This window comes from Neofelis nebulosa, chromosome 2, assembly GCF_028018385.1.
Source record: "Neofelis nebulosa isolate mNeoNeb1 chromosome 2, mNeoNeb1.pri, whole genome shotgun sequence".
Taxonomy (NCBI): Eukaryota; Metazoa; Chordata; class Mammalia; order Carnivora; family Felidae; genus Neofelis; species Neofelis nebulosa.
Window position 1 is genome coordinate 146273972 of NC_080783.1, and position 18862 is coordinate 146292833.

Genomic DNA, 18862 nt, shown 5'->3' on the forward strand with positions numbered 1-18862 from the left:
CAGCCACAGACATTTAGGTTGTTTCAACGTTTTGGCTATTGTAACAATGCTGCAATGTACATGGGGGTGTAGGTATCTTTTCGAGTTAGTATTTTTGTTTCCTTCAGATAAATACCCAGAAGTGGAATTGCTGGATCATATGGTAGTTCTATTTTTAATTTTTTCACGAACCTCACAGTTTTCCACAGTGCCTATATCAATTTACGTTCCTACCAATAGTGCACAAAGGTTCCCCTTTCTCTATATTCTCTCCACCGCTTGTTATTTCTTGTTTTAATAACTGTTATAACAAGTGTTTTGATAATAATTATTATAACAAGTGATAGATAACAAGAGGTGATATCTCACTGTGGTTTTGGTTTGCATTTCTCTGATGATTAGTGATGCTGAGCATCTTTTCATGTACTTGTTGGCCATTTGTACCTTTTCTTTGGAAAAAAGAACTATTCAGACCATCTGCCCATTTTTAATAGAACTGCTTTATTTTCCTATTGAATTATATGAGTTCTTTACATATTTTGGATATTAACCCCTTATCAGATACATGATTTACAAATATTTTCTTCTATTCCATAGGTTGTCTTTTAATTTTGTTGATGGTTTCCTTTCTTATATAGAAGTTTTTAGTATGAGGTAGTCTCCACTTGTTTATGCTTTTGGTGTCAAATTCAAAAAACCCTTGCCAAGACTGATGTCAAGGAGCTTATCTCCCTTCTTCTAGGAGTGTATGGTTTCAGGTCTTACATTCAAGCCTTTAACTCATTTTGAGTTTATTTTTGTGTGTGGTATAAGATGGTGGTCCAGTTTCATTCTTTTGTATGTCACTGTCTAGTTTTCCCAACACTATTTATTGAAGAAACTGTCTTTTCCCATTGTACATTCATCCATTATTGCTTAAACTGGCTTTTTTTCCCCTCTGGTGAGAAGGTCCATAGCTCCTTTCTAATCCTCAGTGGGATTTGTAATTCCCCCAAATACTTAACTACTATACCAACAGGACCTCATCTATCATGGCTACAAAAAAGCAGAAAACATCTGTGTAAAGAAAGTAGCTGCGGGAATTAAACTAGAAAAAAAGTAAGAACATGAATGAGTCAGCATGAGGGTATAACAGCTTTAAAGGCATCAACTTCAAAGAGAAAATGAAATTATTTGGGTTGCCCTAGTAACACCAAGATAAAACGTGGAAGTGAAAATGCAAGATTTAACATTAAGAAAACCTCCTTCAGCACTGAGGTCTCTCACTCATGGAATGAGCTTTACCATGGCAACAGGCAAAAAACATGTAAACAGATTAAAGAAAGAGAATATCCAAGGGAGTAGAACCATAGTAATCAGGACTAAGCTAATCTAATAAACATTCTGTACCTTTCTTTTCTTTAACTCCCAGAATTAACTCTCAAAGGGTCTACAGGGATCAAATGAGACTTTCTTCAGTGACCTGTGATCTTAAATGACTTTAGAAGTTCAGCTATATGTATGATCTCCAACCCACTTACTTTTCTGCAAACGACATGGAAACTCCACACATTCTGGAGCTCTGGTTTTATTATAGGAAAAGACAAACATAAAATAGGTTACATTCTGCATGCCCAACCTCTACTTTTTTGGAGGTGATCCATCCCTGGTGATTAAGCCAAGAACAGATAGTTGTATTAATGTAGTACTAGAGTTTTAAAGTATTCCTTTAGAATTACAGTGATTAGGGGCACAGCACTCAAGTCCAAGTGCCTGAGTGTGAATCTTGGTTCAGCCACTTGGGATCAGGATAACAACGGTCAGGGTGCTTAATCTTTGTTTTTTCTTTAAAAAAAAAAATTTTTTTTTTAACCTTTATTCATTTTTGAGAGACAGAGTGTGAGTGAGGGAGGGGGCAGAGAGCGGGAGACACAGAATCCAAAGCAGGCTCCAGGCTCCGAGCTGTCAGTACAGAGCCTGATGCGGGGCTTGAACTCACAGATCAAGAGATCCTGACCTGAGCTGAAGTTGAACGCTTAACTGACTGAGCCACCCACGTGCCCGTTTCTTCTTTAAAATGGAGAATAGGATAGTATCTTCCTTCATAGGATGGCGGGGAGGAGTATGTAAGAGGTAATTGTAGCAAACAGTAACTGCAGAGCTATAGCACTGCTACTAATTCGAGCAATAAAGCGAACAACCAAATTGGTAAGTGCGATCGGGAGTTTTACTACTCAAAATAAGAACTCCTTGGTGTTTGGCGCCTTGGTTCTAACTCGAGGTATCACACTAAAAAAAAATTTTTTATAAAAACAGAAGAAACAGAACTTTGAATCATTTCAAGTAAAAGTAAAGTACTTTCAAAGTACAATAACATTGAACACTTAATATTATTGTGTCTATTAACCACCAGGCATTAAATGTGTTATCTGTGGACCTTCCACATTATACCCATGAGGTAGTATTATCTTTGCTCTACAGATGAGGAAGTGTGCAAAGAGAGATCAAATAATTTCTCAAAAGTTACACAGGCTGTGAATGGCATAGCAAAACTTCCCATTCAGGTCAAATTCCAGTGCCCAAGCTCATTCCACTTCATGAGAGAAATTATTTCAGTCTCTAACAACTTCCTTTATGGGAAATTCGTCTTGTCATCCACTGGCAACAACACCTATTTGAGGCATTAGGTATCTGAGGACTGAATTCAGGACAATCATATTTGTGATGTGCACACTCTGGCCTAAAATCTGGCGCTGAGAGAGAAATCCACTCTGAAGTCAGATCTCCTTAGACGTTAGAAAGGACTCAGCTTCTCTCCAAAAAGGTGTAACTGGTAAGAGACTTACCAGTCTATCACAAACAGCTAGGAAAGACATAATTTTACCAGAGCCACAGAAAGCTTTTAATGTTCTACTTTTGACTATACCTACTTTTCATTTGACACTAACCCCTTGGTTTGAAAATGCAGTCCTCAACTTTATACTGTTCCAAACTCTTTCAGGGGGAATCTCCATGTTATTTCCAGGAACTCAGAGCAGCAAAATAGCAAGAACCTTCTGTACTGAAAACTTGAATACTGGGAAATGTATACCAAATGAAAATAGAAGGACAGCGGCTACTTACTTCCTTTTCATTGTTCTTTTTCAAATTAATTTGGTCAACACACTTAACTACTCTTAGATATTAACCATCACTTGCCCCTATAAAATTATCAGGATTTCCCTTCCCTGATGTTCCAGCAAAGTGTATTTGCTCTACTGCAGTAAGCCCACAAAGAGAATTGGCTTTTCTTTTTTATTTTCAAAATTTTTTTTTTTTTTTTAACGTTTAGTCATTTTTGAGAGACAGAGAGAGACAAAGCATGAGTGGGGAAGAAGCAGAGAGACAGACACACAGGATCTGAAGCAGATTCCAGGCTCTGGGCTGTCAGCTCAGAGCCCGACCACAGGGCTCAAATCCACAAACTATGAGATCAACTATGAGCTGAAGTCAGATGCTTAACCGACTGAGCCACTCAGGTGCCCCTCTTTTTTTTTTTTTTTTTTTAATTTTTTTAAGTTTATTTATTTATTTTGAGAGAGAGAGGCACTGAGAGAGAGGGAGAGAGAGAATCCCAAGCAGGCCCTGCACTGTCAGCATGCAGCCTGATGCAGAGCGTGAACTCATGAACTGTGAGATCATGACCTGAGCCAAAAATCGAGAGTCGGATGCTTAACGGACTAACTCACCCAGGTGCCCTGAGAATTGGTTTTTCTAAAACAAAATGGTTCCAATATTCACTGTCTTTTAAAAATTATGACTCTGGATTTCTGGCTTCCCCATTCAGGTCCACAAAGTTTCCAGAGGCAGGGGACAGAAACTACCTCAGGTGAACTTCACGTGAACATTGTCGTGGGTACCTAAAGTCCAGCTAATGTTCGATGTTGAGACACATGCATACATAGTGGACCACTCTGAAGTTCCAGCTCTCCTAGGGTCTCATCTGGCTTACGATGCGCTTTCATATCAACCTGCCTTCCAGGGCTCACATTCCCTTAGCTTCAATTTTCTCCATAAACACCAAACACTGTCCTGTGGACACTGCTATTACTGCTCTGCTTTCTATGTTACCCCAATTCCTTTGTCCCAACTTTCCAAGTCTCCTTGTTTTCTAGTTTTCTCCAGTATAAGTAATCCTGATCAATCTGATTGGTCGGATATGGGGTTTCAGTGAGAGGGAGATGACACCAAGGTTTTTGACTTGAGAAAGAATGGAACTGCCATTTGCTAGGGGAGAGGGAAGCCACAGCAAGAGCGGGTCTGGGGAGGGGGCGATGAGCTTGGTTAGAGATGTGTTAAATCTGAGCCCACTATCGGACATCCAATGGGGCTCCATTAACAGCTGGATACATGAGGCTCAAGTCAGGAAGATCTGGGCTGGTGATACAAATGTGGTAGTTATCACATGACAGGAAGTGGGTAAAGCCACAGGGCAGGATGAAGTCACTTAGGAAGTGCATGGAGAGAAGAAAACTACCTAAAGACTTCCGGTAGCAAGGAGCATTTTCCCACCAGATGTGGGACTGAGTCACTCACTTCCTTAGGTTTCTGTGCAAATGTCCTATTATCAGATGCCTTCTCTGGTCACCCTATTTAAAATACTAATCCTAACTGGCTACTGCCAGTAGCACAGCAGCCCAGCACTCCCGTTTTCATTCTAAGTTACTTTTCTCAATAGCATTATCTTTGTCAGATGCACTACACTGTATTCACTTGTTTCTTTGTGTTATTGTCTGTCTCCCCATTTATAAGCTCAGTTCCATAATAAACAGGAGCTTTGTCTTGTTCATTCCTGTCTCCCAGTGTGCAAAACAGTGCCTGGAACATAAAAAGTACTCAATAAATAAAGACGAGTGTATGCTTATTCTGAAATTCTTCCAGTTGTTAAAAATGGGTAACAGAAATAGTTCCGTGAATACCAGAATTTAGAGTTAAGTGCACTTCGTTTTGGGGAAGAGAACCACCAGATTTCTTTTGCAGCACTCTGCATTTTCTCATGCTATCTGCTCTCTGCTTAGGGGCACAGGGGAAGCATAGAAGGCATCAAAGGCCCACTGAGAGATTGATTAGTAGGCTAAAGAGCAAAATCTTCTTTTTCTGCTTTGTTGAGGGAGTTGGGAGAAGACAGGAGTGGAAAAAGAGGTGTTCTTGGCCTGATTTATTTTGAACCTTGGGTTCCTTTATAAAAATATTAGTATTATGTTTGGGGCGCCTGGGTGGCTCAGTTGGTTGAGCATCTGACTTCAGCTTAGGTCATGATCTCACAGTCTGTGAGTTTGAGCCCACATCGGGCTCTGTGCTGACAGCTTGGAGCCTGGAGCCTGCTTCAGATTCTGTGTCTCCCTCTGTCTCTGCCCCTCCCCTGCTCATGCTTTCTCTCTGTCTCAAAAATAAATAAAAACATTTAAAAAAATTAAAAATTAGTATTATGTTCTTTCCTCTACTCCTATTGCCTGTCTAAGCTACCTTCCAGGGACTCAGGTAAAGGCCACAAAGAAGGGAAGAAAAGTACCAGCCGTACAATAGTGATCATTGATAATTTGGGTCAAAATACTCAGTGGCAAATGACAGCAATGCACAAGCAAAGGAAAATGTGGGAAGTAATGGTAGATCAGAAGTAGAAAAAATCAGCAATGCTGGTGTCCTTTAAAAAACCAACAGGATACTGAATTTGGTGTATTCAGGAGCCAGAAAGTTAAACTTCTTAAATATTATAAAAAGATTTTTTTTAATGCGTATTCATTTTTGAGAGACAGAGAGAATAGAACATGAGCAGGGGAGGGGCAGAGAGAGAGGGAGACAGAATTCAAAGCAGGCCCCAGGCTCTGCACTGTCAGTACAGAGCTCAACGCAGGGCTCTAACTCGCTGACTGCGAGATCATGATCTGAGCCAAAGTCAGACACTCAACCAACTGAGCCACCCAAGTGCCCTGAAAGTTAAACTTTAAAAAAAAAAAAAAAAAAAAAAAAAAAAAAAAAAAAAAAAAAAAAATTATTATTTATTTTTATTTTTGTTTTTTAAACTTTTTTAGAGAGAGAGCATGCTCATACACAAGTGGGGGAGGGGCAGAGGGAGCGAGAGAATCTTAAGCAGACTCCATGCTCAGCACAGAGTCAATGTGGGATCATGACCTGAGCCAAAATCAAGAGTCGGACCCTCAACCGAAAGAGCCACCCAGACACCCCTAAACTTTTCTGTAACTAGAATTACTCGGGTCTCTTCCTGGGGTTTAAGACTCTTTTAAGGGGAATGTGGAAAAACATTAGACACTTATTTGAGAGCCACAAATTCTACCTTCAAAAGTACATCCAGATTCAACTGTTTCTGACTCAAGTCTACTGCCGTTATCCTGGTCCGAGCCATCATGATCTCTCAACTAGATTATCCCAATAGTCTCATAACTGGTCTCCCTGCTTCTACCACTGAGCCATACAGATTAGTCTCAGTGGAGCAGCCAGATGATCCTATTAGAATGCCGGGTTTCTCCTCTGCTTAAAACCCTCTAAGAATTCCATTTCGCTTAGAGAAAAAAGAAGTCAATATCTTTACAAAAAGCCCATTAGGTCCCCTGCCATCTGCACCCCTCCCCCTTCCAATACCAGTATCAGAGCCCTCTTTCCTTGACTCTCGCTTTGCTCCAGCAGCACTGGTCCTTCTTGCAGCTTCTTGAACGTCCCAGGTTAACTCCTGCCTCAGGGACTTTGCATTTGTAGTACTCTCTACCTGGAATTCTCCTCTTGGTGATATCTGCCTGGCTCAGTCCCTGGCCTTCTTTAGGCCCTGCTGAAACTTACCCAGATTCCAACCAGTTTTCATCATCTCTGTCACTACCACTCTGGTCCAAGCCTTCACCAGCTCTTGCTTGGATAACACAGCAAAGCCAATTTAGTATCACAACCCAGGCCCAACCCCAGCACTCCGTGCCTCCTGTCCTGCCTTATTTTTCTTTATAGCATTTAGCCCCTCTGAACATACTACATATTTTTGTTAATTATGTGTTTCTCTTCTGTTTCCCCCCACTTGAACATAAGTCCCACGAGGGCAGGAATTTTTGCCTGATTGGGACACTATTTTGTCTGTAACGTCTAGGAGAGTGTCTGGCCCATATTTGTCACTCAAGAGATATTTGCTGAATGAAAAAGTAGTGGAAACAGAACCTATACAGAAATATTACATGAACAGAGATAAACAAAGGAATTAATGAGTCTAACAGATGAGTCAAGAACCTGGAAGCATATGGACAAACTGAGGTACCAAATACAACAATGCTTTACCTCTGTGTATAAAAACAGACTTCACGGGGCGCCTGGGTGGCGCAGTCGGTTAAGCGTCCGACTTCAGCCAGGTCACGATCTCGCGGTCCGTGAGTTCAGGCCCCGCGTCAGGCTCTGGGCTGATGGCTCGGAGTCTGGAGCCTGTTTCCGATTCTGTGTCTCCCTCTCTCTCTGCCCCTCCCCCGTTCATGCTCTGTCTCTCTCTGTCCCAAAAATAAATAAAAAACGTTGAAAAAAAAAAATTTAAAAAAAATTTAAAAACAGACTTCACACTGCTTTTTTTTTTTTAATTTTTTTAAAATTTTTTTTATTTTATTTTATTTTTTTTTTTTCCTTTTTTTTTCTTCTTCTTTTTTTTTTTTTTCACACTGCTTATATGAGACGTTTAGGGCAGACCAGAAGAACCTGTTATTAAATGATTGAACAGAAGGCTCTAGAACAAAACTTGTCAGTTGGTCATGCCATGGAGATGTGAAAATAGGTAAGACTCTCTGGAAGCAGAATGCTAGTGGAGAAAGCCCTCTGTTGCTCCACTTAGATAGAGCCTAAGGTCTGAGCCAATGTCACTTACTGAAACAGCAGAAAACGGTATGTGTTTCCAAAAGGAAAACAAACACATGGACTGATATGAAATTGGAAACTGCCAATAGGAAACTCTGTTCACAGAATCCGGGCTGAGCCAGCCTTGTGAAACTTATTGTATTAGAACATCTTGGGGAAAACAAAACCCTGGGTAGGTAGAGTAGTGGCTCTCAATGTTGGCTGCACATTGGAATCAGCTAGAAAGCATTAAAAATACTAACACTTGGGTCCAAGTAAGTCAGTATATCTGGAGTGAGATCCAGGCATGAAGTTTCTCAGGTGATTCTAATAGCTGAGTAGCTGAGGCTGAGACCTATCTCTCTAGAAACGTCTTTTTTTTTTTAATTTAATTTTTTAAATGTTTATTTAGTTTTGAGAGAGAGAGAGAGAGAGAGAGAGCGAGCAGGGGAGGGACAGAGAGAGAGGAAGACACAGACTCCGAAGCAGCCTCCAGGCTCTGAGATGTCAGCCCAGAGCCTGACGTGGGGTTCGAACTCATGAACCCATGAGATCATGACATGAGCTGAAGTCAAACACTTAACTGACTGAGCCACCAGGTGCCCCTAGAAAACATCTTGATTCCTCTTCTTGGGATAAAACGTAAACCCAAGCATCAGATGCAATCTTAAAGAAAAATCAGAACTTTCTCTGGGCCTATCAAGGCAGAATTCACTTAACTTAAAATGACTTCAGTACTCTATGAATTTATATTTTATAGCTGTAAGGAATAAGTTAATCACGTCCTTAGTTACTACATACCTCAGACCCTCTCTCTCCCTGGATCACCACATCAAGACAGACAGGCTTTCCCTGCAGCCCCCTTCCCATGAGAAATACATGCTACTGGGTTTGCAAGGGTCTTAGACCATAAGGGCAGTGTCCTATTTTGGAAGCCTGTGGCTGAGTATTTTATACGCAGTCCAAGATCAACACCTTCCCTACCTGCTCTGCTCACTCCTTCACTCCCCTTCCTGGGTTATTTATACACCCATCTATCTCCCCTCTCAACTATAAATCCTGCATGGGCAGAGTGTAGCTCATCTTGGCACGCCTCGCCTCTGACCTGGTTGTCTGAGCAGTAATGGTTTTACATGACACAAAGGCGATGATTTGCCTCTCCAGAACATTCTCTGAATGTAGACGATACTTTTAAACTGTAAATAGAACTGCAATCTATTTTTATTTTATAGGTGTTTTACTTTAGAATAACGGTGAGTACTGACCTTACCTGGCAAAGATCTCTGTATGTATAAAGGAAAACTCCACTTCCAACATAATATGAGCTAAGGTTTACTGTGCACCTAGACAGTATCTGGCACTTCACATGTGACATATTATTTAATCCCCAAACATTCCGAAGCTCTAGGTACCATTAGCTTGCTCTTACAGATGAAACTGAGTCTTTGGAAGGTTAAATATCCTGCCTGGCATCACACAGTGGTAAGCAGAGAAGCCTCAATACAACCTAGGAAATGTGTTTTTAGAGCCAGTTTTTCAAAGTCACTAAACCTAACATTCCATGGACAACAGAAACAATAGAATTGAAAGTTGAATTCCTTCTAGATTTAATTTTGGAAATGTTAGCAAGAAAGGGTGTTTTCCTCTATAGAAAGATTTCTTTAAAAATGGTAGTGATATCACTTAAAATTTCCTATTAACTTACATTATAATGTCAGAGATTTTTTAAAATTTATAATATACTCAAGGTATAATATATCCTCTGTGTATTATATTAGTGTGTGTTTTCTTTTAATTTCTCTTTGCTTTTCCATTGGCAGTGGCTCCTAACTCCCTGCCTTTAAAACTCTTAGCTCTTCTGTCTCTTGGTCAAACACTTAACTTTAAAGAATTTAAAGGGTAAAATCTACTTCATCCAACAGCTAAGTCAGAGTACGGATAGTCCATTTTCCTGTTAGAAAAGTGCCCATTTTCAGCATACTGCATATCTGTATTTTTAATAAACATCGTTCATCTTGATAATGAATAATATACAGGTTCAATTTTTATACCCACAGCTTGGTTTTAGAAAGACAATGGGGATTTCTTTAATCCTGTTCATAGGTGACTCTAATATAAAAACAGTGATGGTGCTTAGGTATAATCTTTTTTTTTTTTTTTTTAAAGAGAGTGAGAGATCAGAGGAGGGGCAGAGGGAGAGAGAGAGAGAGAGAGAGAGAGAGAGAGAGAGAATCTTAAGCAGGCTTCATGCCCAGTGCAAAGCTCAATCCAGGGCTCAACCTCACGGCCCTGAGATCATGACCTGAGCCGAAATCAAGAGTCCGACACTTAACTGACTGAGACACCCAGGAACCCCCAGGTAGAATCTTTTTAAAGGTGAGGACATAGCTGTCTATTTTTAAAACACTGTGTTCCTCCACCTTCCTCACTTCCACTAAATAAATTCTTGCTGTGAGATGGTGGATGGCTGTTTTAATACATCATGGAGGTTACAAATTTTCTAACTTTTTAGATTATATTCTAAAAACAAATATATTTTACAATAGGCTTCATTCCAGGTTTCCAAGCAAACACACCCAAATAGATTAATATATCAGACCCTTAGACTGTTTTCCAATGCTATACACTGCTTATGATGTCACACAAATAATTTTGATTCAGTTTGAATATGTCAACAGGAAGAGGTCTGGCAGAAACATAAAAATTCTAAGCAAACTAATCCGGAGACTTGGGCAATTCCATTACCAGAAATGTTAGTTAAACCAAACAGTAGTGTGGCCAAAGAACATCAAGGAACACCACTGTTCTCAAGATTTGTGGTTCCCTCATATAAGGGATCTATTCTGCTTGTATTTGGATGTGGCACAAGGGGGCTTTCGGAAAGCATAGCATATTTTGATTAAAAAAAACCTCTCAATGCAGCTGGGTAAATGTAAACATGTTCTCAGGCATATGCTTACATTCCTGAGATTCACCATAAATATGTTTGACCTTCACACTGATAACACGCCTTACTGTCTCACCTACATCTCTGGTTTTGTGTATAAAATATTCTAGGGGTGCCTGGGTGGCTCAGTTGTTTGAGTGTCCGACTCTTGATTTCGACTCAGGTCAGGATCCCAGGGTAGTGAGATCAAGCCTTGAGTCAGGCTCCCTGCGGAACATGGAGCCTGCTTGAGATTCTCTTTCCCTTTGCCCACACCTCCTGCTTGTGCGTGTGCAAGCACTCTCTAATTAAAAAATAAAAATTAAAAAAAAATTCTAATGTGATATGGTCCTTTGCGCATGGCTCCAGTTTGGGTGTCAAATTTTCTTCTCTTCTATAGCAGACTAGACCCCCTAAAATTTTCTGCAGAGGCATGCGGTCATATTAAGCATCTTCCTTCTAAACCACAATGGCCACTGCTTACTGAGCCCACTAGCATCCTCAGGTGGACATATAAAGATATGATATGCTCCTACTCAGGACACCGGCATGATTTTAATAGTATTTTAATATAAAGTTTAAAGGTAGTTTCTATAAATTTCCTTCTCAGTGAAGCGATTACAGTTGCTGTGCACATCTAGGGTGATATAAAGTCCTTATTCCAAAACAGTATATGCCCACAATAAAACTAATGAAAATATTCCTGTCATTACCTTATATGTATATATTACCTCTTTGAACATCTACATTCCCAGAACTCTAAGTTTAGTAATAAACAACTACATTAATCTAAAAAATAAAAGTCATCTCTACTTTCATTTTGTTCAACGTGATGTACTGGTTACAATGCACATTTTACAGCTAGAAATTCATAGTGGGTTTGAAATCTAGCTCTGTGCCAACCTCTTTAAATTATGTGCACTTAGAAAAGTGCCTGGCAGTAAATATGACAATTATCAACCTCATTATTTAATTAAGAAAATATTAGCTAGGCTTCTCTCTTGGGAAGATTCTGGATCCTCAAAAATCCTATTTACTCTGTTTCTTTATATCTAATGTTCATAGAATGTGCCTAAAAAGTACTCCCAAATTGTGGTGACCTCTTTAAAACATTTGCTAATTTTTTCCCTTGCCTCGAGATTGGCCGGTTTCTGTGGCACCTGGGTGGCTCAGTCAGTTGGGCGTCCGACTTCGGCTCAGGTCATGATCTCAGTTTGTGGGTTCTAGCCCCACATCGGGCTCTGTGCTGATGGCTCAGAGCCTGGGGCCTGCTTTGGATTCTGTATCTCCCTCTTTCTGCTCCTCCCCTGCTCATGCTCTGTCTCTCTCTGTCTCTCAAAAATAAATGTTAAAAAAAAAAGGCCAGTTTTTTCAAATCAACCGTCTCTAATTCCATTTGTTATCTGTCCTTGTTGTATGATATAGTGAAACAAAACCCCATGAAAATGCCAACCTGCCCCAGTTCTTGAAGTAGATATCTGCAAACGCAGAGGTCTCAGGTGTACAAATCTGCTAGATCCTCCATAGACTATGTGGCTTCTAGACCTTACTCAGCACCTAGCATCTCTGGAGTATGACACAGAGTTTTAGGAAACTCTTGAGTTTAAGAAGATCTTAATGATAATGATAAGGTCAACTGAGTAACTGAACTTAAGAACAAAGGCCCATCCCTACCCCACACCTTCAGGTAGTTACACCTGCTAGTGTGAAGAACACAGCACTTTGGAAAGGCTGTTTGTCTGAGTGCTGTCATCTACGAACACAGCTGCCTTTCTGAGGTCTACAGCATGGTCAGCAGCTGTGCTTCTATGTTCCTTGTGCCTTTGGCTATAAGATAGCAGTACCATTGTGGGAGAGATCACTTATTGCCTTCCAATATCTAGTCTCTCCTTTTTACATAAATAGAGAATACCTGTTCCAACCTCCTTGCAGGCAGGGGTGACCATGTGACTTAGTTCTAGTCAGTGAAATATAAAGAGAAAAAATAGTCAATTCTGAGTTGTGTCCTTAAAAGCAAGGAGTTTACCCTTAACATATCCTCCTCCCCTCTTCTAAGCTGGGATGATGGTTTAGTATTCAGGATCTTCAACCATGCCAGTGAGGGATACACGATAGCAAGAGTGGAACATCAAGACATGTGGAGGATGAACTCTTGACATCATAGATCCACATGACTGTGTTCCTACTATGAGAGAGAATGTCCTTTCTTGTTTGTCACTATTAGGGATGGAGGAGGCAGAGATTTTGACAGTACTTGCATTCATAACTTAACTCTTTAGTTGCATGTGACACTGCTCACACTGGAGGAGGTGAACGCATGCCAGCTAGGGAGTGTGAGAAGTCATAGGTTCCACATGGCATATTTTCCAGGCACACAGGCTTCACTCAAAAGATTAAAATTTTTTTTTACATTTATTTATTTTTGATAAACAGAGAGAGACAGAGCAAAAGTGGGGGAGGGGCAGAGAGAGAGAAAGAGACACAGAATTGGAAGCAGGTTCCAGGCTCCGGGGTGTCAGCACAGAGCCCGACGTGGGGCTCGAACTCACAAACCGTGACCTGAACTGAAGTCGGACGCTTAACCGACTGAGCCACCCAGGTGTCCCTCTACTCAAAGATTTTGGATGAAAAGAAAATGTCACATTGAAACCAACAAGGGTGTGGTTTAATGTGCATTTTAGAGTTAAAATACAAGATAATAAATGAAATTTGGTGCTTCAAACAATGCTTCTGGCTCTACTCCAGATTTATGAAACGAGCTGAAATTCTGAAAGTCTGATTTCTGAAAAATCTCTTCTATCCTGAGGGAGGCTCTGATGGACAGTATGAAGAGCATTACTTGTAGAAAGAACATTAGACTGGACGTTCAAGGTTCTAGACCAAACTCTACTCCTGACTATACTGTATTAGACCAGTCCTAGTGCCCTGGTGCTTGTTACAATAATAAAACAGAACCACATGCCTATATGTTCAGCCAATACACACTATTAAACACACACACACACACACACACACACACACACACACACACACACACAGACTAATGGGTTGCATGAGGGATAAAGATGATGTAGACATGATCTTGAAAGGCAGTGAGATGTGAGGTATTGTAATCCTGGCACAATGACGTCTAACTGGAAGCCTTCCCGAAAAGGGCTGCTTACATCTTAACACCTATTATGAAGCTCTTTGGTAGAAAAATTCTACAACTTACGCAGTACTCCTAAACAGCTTTCTATGCTTCATTATTAAATATGAACACACCATTACAGATTACCAGCCATCTCTGGGGAATGCCTCCAACCTGAAAGACAGATCTAAACACATAATCAAGAGTGAATGAACACACAGAAAAACCAAAAGCAGGAGAAACACACAAAGCAGATTGTAACAGATCACATTTAAAAGACTCCAACCTATATTTAATATTCTCAGAGCACTAGCAGAAGATACTGTGTCCATAAACACATCAGAAGAAACTTGGAAATTAAAAATAAGATAATAAAAAAGTCAATCTAAGGGTTAGATTGCAACTGGAGGAAATTCACTGTAAATTCAAAAAGGCAAAGGGAAGAAAAAACAGAAATATAGATTCCAGATCTGATAGCTGAAAACAGAAATCTTATTTGTAAAGAGTCTGATAGCTGAAAATGGAAATCTTATTTGTAAAGAGTAAAAAGATAAATGAGCAGGGAATTATTGCAAGAAAATTTCCCCAAACTGCAGGATATGAGACTCAATATTTAAAAAGGCTGACTAAAGTGTCCAGCACAATGAATGCATATAAATACCTGTGCCATCATGAGATTTCAGAACTTTAGGCATAAAGAGAAGATCCTAAAAGCTTCTGTGAGAGAGGAGGTTAGAGGGTACATACAAAGAAACAAAATTCAAATCAGCATAAGAATTTTCAGTAACAACACTGAACACCAGAAGATAATGGTTAAAAAAAAAACAACTTTAGAATTCTTAGTGAAATAGTTTTTTGTTGTTGTTTTTTTTTTTTTTAATTTTTTTCAACGTTTTTTATTTATTTTTGGGACAGAGAGAGACAGAGCATGAACGGGGGAGGGGCAGAGAGAGAGAGGGAGACACAGAATCGGAAACAGGCCCCAGGCTCCGAGCCATCAGCCCAGAGCCTGACGCGGGGCTCGAACTCACGGACCGCGAGATCGTGACCTGGCTGAAGTCGGACGCTTAACCGACTGCGCCACCCAGGTGCCCCTTTTGTTGTTGTTTTGAATGCAGGGCTCGAACTCACAACCCTGAGATCAAGACCTGAGCTGAGATCAAGAGTCCGATGCTTAACTGACTGAGCTACCTGGTGCCCTCAAAAGTAATTGTTAATTTAGAATTCAGTATCCAGCCAAACTAACTTTCAATTCTGAGAGTAGAATAAATAATAGATTTTAGACTCTGAAATGTTCAGAAAACTTACACTCACATGTGCAATTTAAGAAATAAAACATGTACATAGGGGGAGAAGGGGAAAAGAGAGAAGCAAACCATGAGACTCTTAATTATAAAGAACAAATGCAGGGTTGATGGAGGGAGGTGGGGGTGGGATGGGCTAGATGGGTGACGGGTGGGTTTTAAGGAGGCACTTGTGAAAAGCACTGGGTGTTGTATGTAAGTCACTAAATTTTACTCCTGAAACCAATATTACCCTATATGTTAACTAACTAGAATTTAAATAATAACTTGAAACAAAAAAAGTACAGAGGGATGTAAAGGCAATTAAAAAATCCCTCTCTTAAATCCCAGCTTTAGATATTCAGCTGCAGACTTGACATTTACCATTGAGTGTTTAATAGGCATTTCAAAATCAATCAGTCCAACAATCCTTCATTTCACCCCCAAATCTGCTCTTCCCACATCTTCTACATTTCAGTTCCTCTGGTCCAAAACCTTGAATTCTGACTTTATTCTCTCAAATCCAGGTCTATTGTGTCTGCAAACCTACCGGTCCCACCTTTACAGTATCTCCAGAATAGGAACATTTCTCATTACACTTATTGCTAGGACCTGGGCCACCAGCAGATCTCATGTGGTTTACTGCAACAGCTTCCTAATAGTCTCCGTGCTTACCTGCTTGCCTCCTATAACCTAGTCTCTTCTCTGCCTCTGTTTCTCAAAGTGTGCCTTTTCAGGAAATCAGTAAGTTCAAAGAATACTACACATTACCTGCTTTTTTAATTCTCATTTTCTCATGAGTATACAAGGGAGTTTTCTAGAAGCTACATGACATGCGATAGTGAACAGACTGAATGTCAGACACTGAGGAAATTGTAAAAATGTAAACACTGTCATTTTCTCTTTTTTGGGTGAAAATATAGTTATTTTCATTAGAAAATGTTCTCTGTGTTAACATGTAGTGGCTTTATTAATGTTATTTTAAAATAAAAACTTAGTTTTAAATTCCTACTATGGTAAATATCTACAGATATAAACCACACAAAGCTCTTTGTCTTTATATAATTTTTTAACTATATAAAAATTTCAATAATTTTTAAAATTTTTTTCCACTTTTTAATTAAGCTTTTAAATTCCAATATAGTTAACATACAGTGTTATATTAATTTAAGGTGTACAATATAGCAATTCAACAATTCTATACATTATTCAGTGCTCATCATGAAAAGTGTAGTCTTTAATCCCCATCACCTATTTCACCCATCCCCCCATCCACTTCCCCTCTGGTAACCGTCAGTTTGTTCTCTAGAGTTAAGAGTTAAGAGAAATCTGTGCTTTTAACAATCCATACCCTTCATATGTTTGGTAGCTACTGATGAAGAGGACAGAACCCTGGCCTATGAGCTTGGAGTCCTGGATTCCTATCAGGGTCTCCATGATTTGCTTCATAACTTCATTTTATTTTTTAAAATTTACATCCAAATTAGTCAGCATATAGTGCAACAATGATTTCAGGAGTAGATTCCTTAGTGCCCCTTACCCATTTAGCCCATCCTCCCTCCCACACCTCCTCCAGAAACCCTCAGTTTGTTCTCCATATTTATGAGTCTCTTCTGTGTTGTCCCCCTCCCTGTTTTTATATTAGTTTCCCTTCCCTTATGTTCATCTGTTTTGTCTCTTAGAGTCCTCATATGAGTGAAGTCATATGATATTTGTCTTTCTCTAATTTCACTTAGCTTAATACCCTCTAGTTCCATCCACGTAGTTGCAAATGGCAAGATTTCATTCTTTTTGATTGCGGAGTAATACTCCAGTGTGTGTGTGTGTGTGTGTGTGTGTATACACATACCACATTTTCTTTATCCATTCATCCATCCACCGATGGACATTTGGGCTCTTTCCATACTTTGGCTATTGTTGATAGTGCTGCTATAAACATGGGGGTGCATGTGTCCCTTCGAAAGAGTACACCTGTATCCCTTGGATAAATACCTAGTAGTGCAATTGCTGGGTCGTAGGGTAGTTCTATTTTTAGTTTTTTTGAGGAACCCCCATACTGTTTTCCAGAGTGGCTGCACCAGCTTGCATTCCCAAATAATATTTTAAGAGTGAAAGGCCCTGAGGCCAAAAAATTAGCTAAGGGCTTCTCTACACTGCCACCAGAGTGATCCTTTTAAAAGTCAAGTCGGATTTTGACCCTCATTTCCTCACAATCCTCTAACGGCTCCTCATTTCACCTGAGTAGAAGTGGACAAAAATAAAATCTTTAAAAAAAAGGGGGGGGGGCGGCTGCTGGGGCATCTAGGTGGCTCAGTGGGTTGAGTGTCATGACTTTGGCTCAGGTTGGGATCACATGGTTCCTGAGTTTGAGCCCCACATCGGGCTGGCTGCTGTTTGTCTGCGCAAAGCCCACTTTGGATCCTCTGTCCCCCTCACCCTTTCCCTCCCCTTCTTGCATTCTCCCAAAAATAAATATTTTAAAAAGGGGAGGGTTCTTCGCTGGCTCAGTCGGTGGAGCATGTGACTCTTGATCTCTGGGTTGTGAGTTCAAGCCCTACACTGGGTGTAGAGATTACTTAAAAATAAATTTTTTTTTTTTTAAGAAGAAGTGGACAAGATACTCCACGAGCCTACAACATCCTCGTTTAACAACTACTACTCTCCCCCTTGCTCAGTGCCCTCCTCTCACTTTGGCCTTCTCACTGTTCCTCCATCATGCCAAGGATACACCTTTGTACCTGCTGTTCCCTCTGCCTAGATTGCTCTTTCCTCAGATGTGGATGGCTCCATCCCTGAGTCCAGGTCTTCACCTTCCGAGCCATATTTTTAATTGTTTCCCTTTCTGGATAATTCAATACATGCAAATATTCCTTGTCCCCCTGTGGTAGTACTGTCCCTTACCTTTGCCATGCACGTATTTGTTTATCTTACCCCCTCTGCCACAGAGTAAGTCTTCAGGGATAATGGCTGGTTTTTAATCTCCTCAAAGGATAGCAGGTCTGGTGGTTTGCACCCAATATAGTCCTAAATGAAAAATATATGATCTCAAGGGATTATCTGGCTAAGCCTTCAGGCAAGACCATATTCAACCCATGACAGAGAGCCCCAATGCTACTCTATTTTTAAAGTATCTTAAAGACCCAACCTTTATGAAAATTCGTGTAAAGGCTGATGTCTTGATGTCATCCTCATTCCGCAGATTAAATTTTTACCTCTTTTGAGAAGAGATGTATAATCACTCTTCACACTCACTTGGAGACACCTTTATACCCTTGGAAGTAATTGTAACATTTCTCCTCATCCTCTTAATCTGAGCTGAAACATCCCAATTCTTTTCATTTTTTCCACATAGATTCAGTTTTTCAATGTTTTAATTTAATCCTCTTTGTGATGGTCTTCTGACTTCCTTCCAAATTTTTCATCTTCCTGCTTATTTGTGTAGTCCTAAATTAAACCGTAAGAGCTAGTGTGGCGTCAGAGGTTCCTAGAGTCTGCTTTTCTTTTACTGCATCCTGGGTATGCTTTTAAAATATACAATACATTGCCTTGTAAAAGAAAAATTGTTCCTAATCTGTTTGTCTGATATAACTTGCAACCTCCTCCCAGAAAGAAATGTGCTCTCGATACAATGCTTAAGTAGTTGAGTCTCATGAACTTTAATGACATTAAGACTTGTTCTGGGAAATCAGTTACCACCCACACAGTTGACCG

General features: G+C 40.1%; 1 protein-coding gene across 1 annotated transcript in view; it reads right to left on the reverse strand.

Annotated features, from left to right (window-relative positions):
• The window catches only part of LRRC8C (leucine rich repeat containing 8 VRAC subunit C), an 82140-nt gene that overhangs the window by 51968 nt on the left and 11310 nt on the right, over positions 1–18862 (reverse strand). The gene's annotated exons all lie outside the window — the stretch shown is intronic.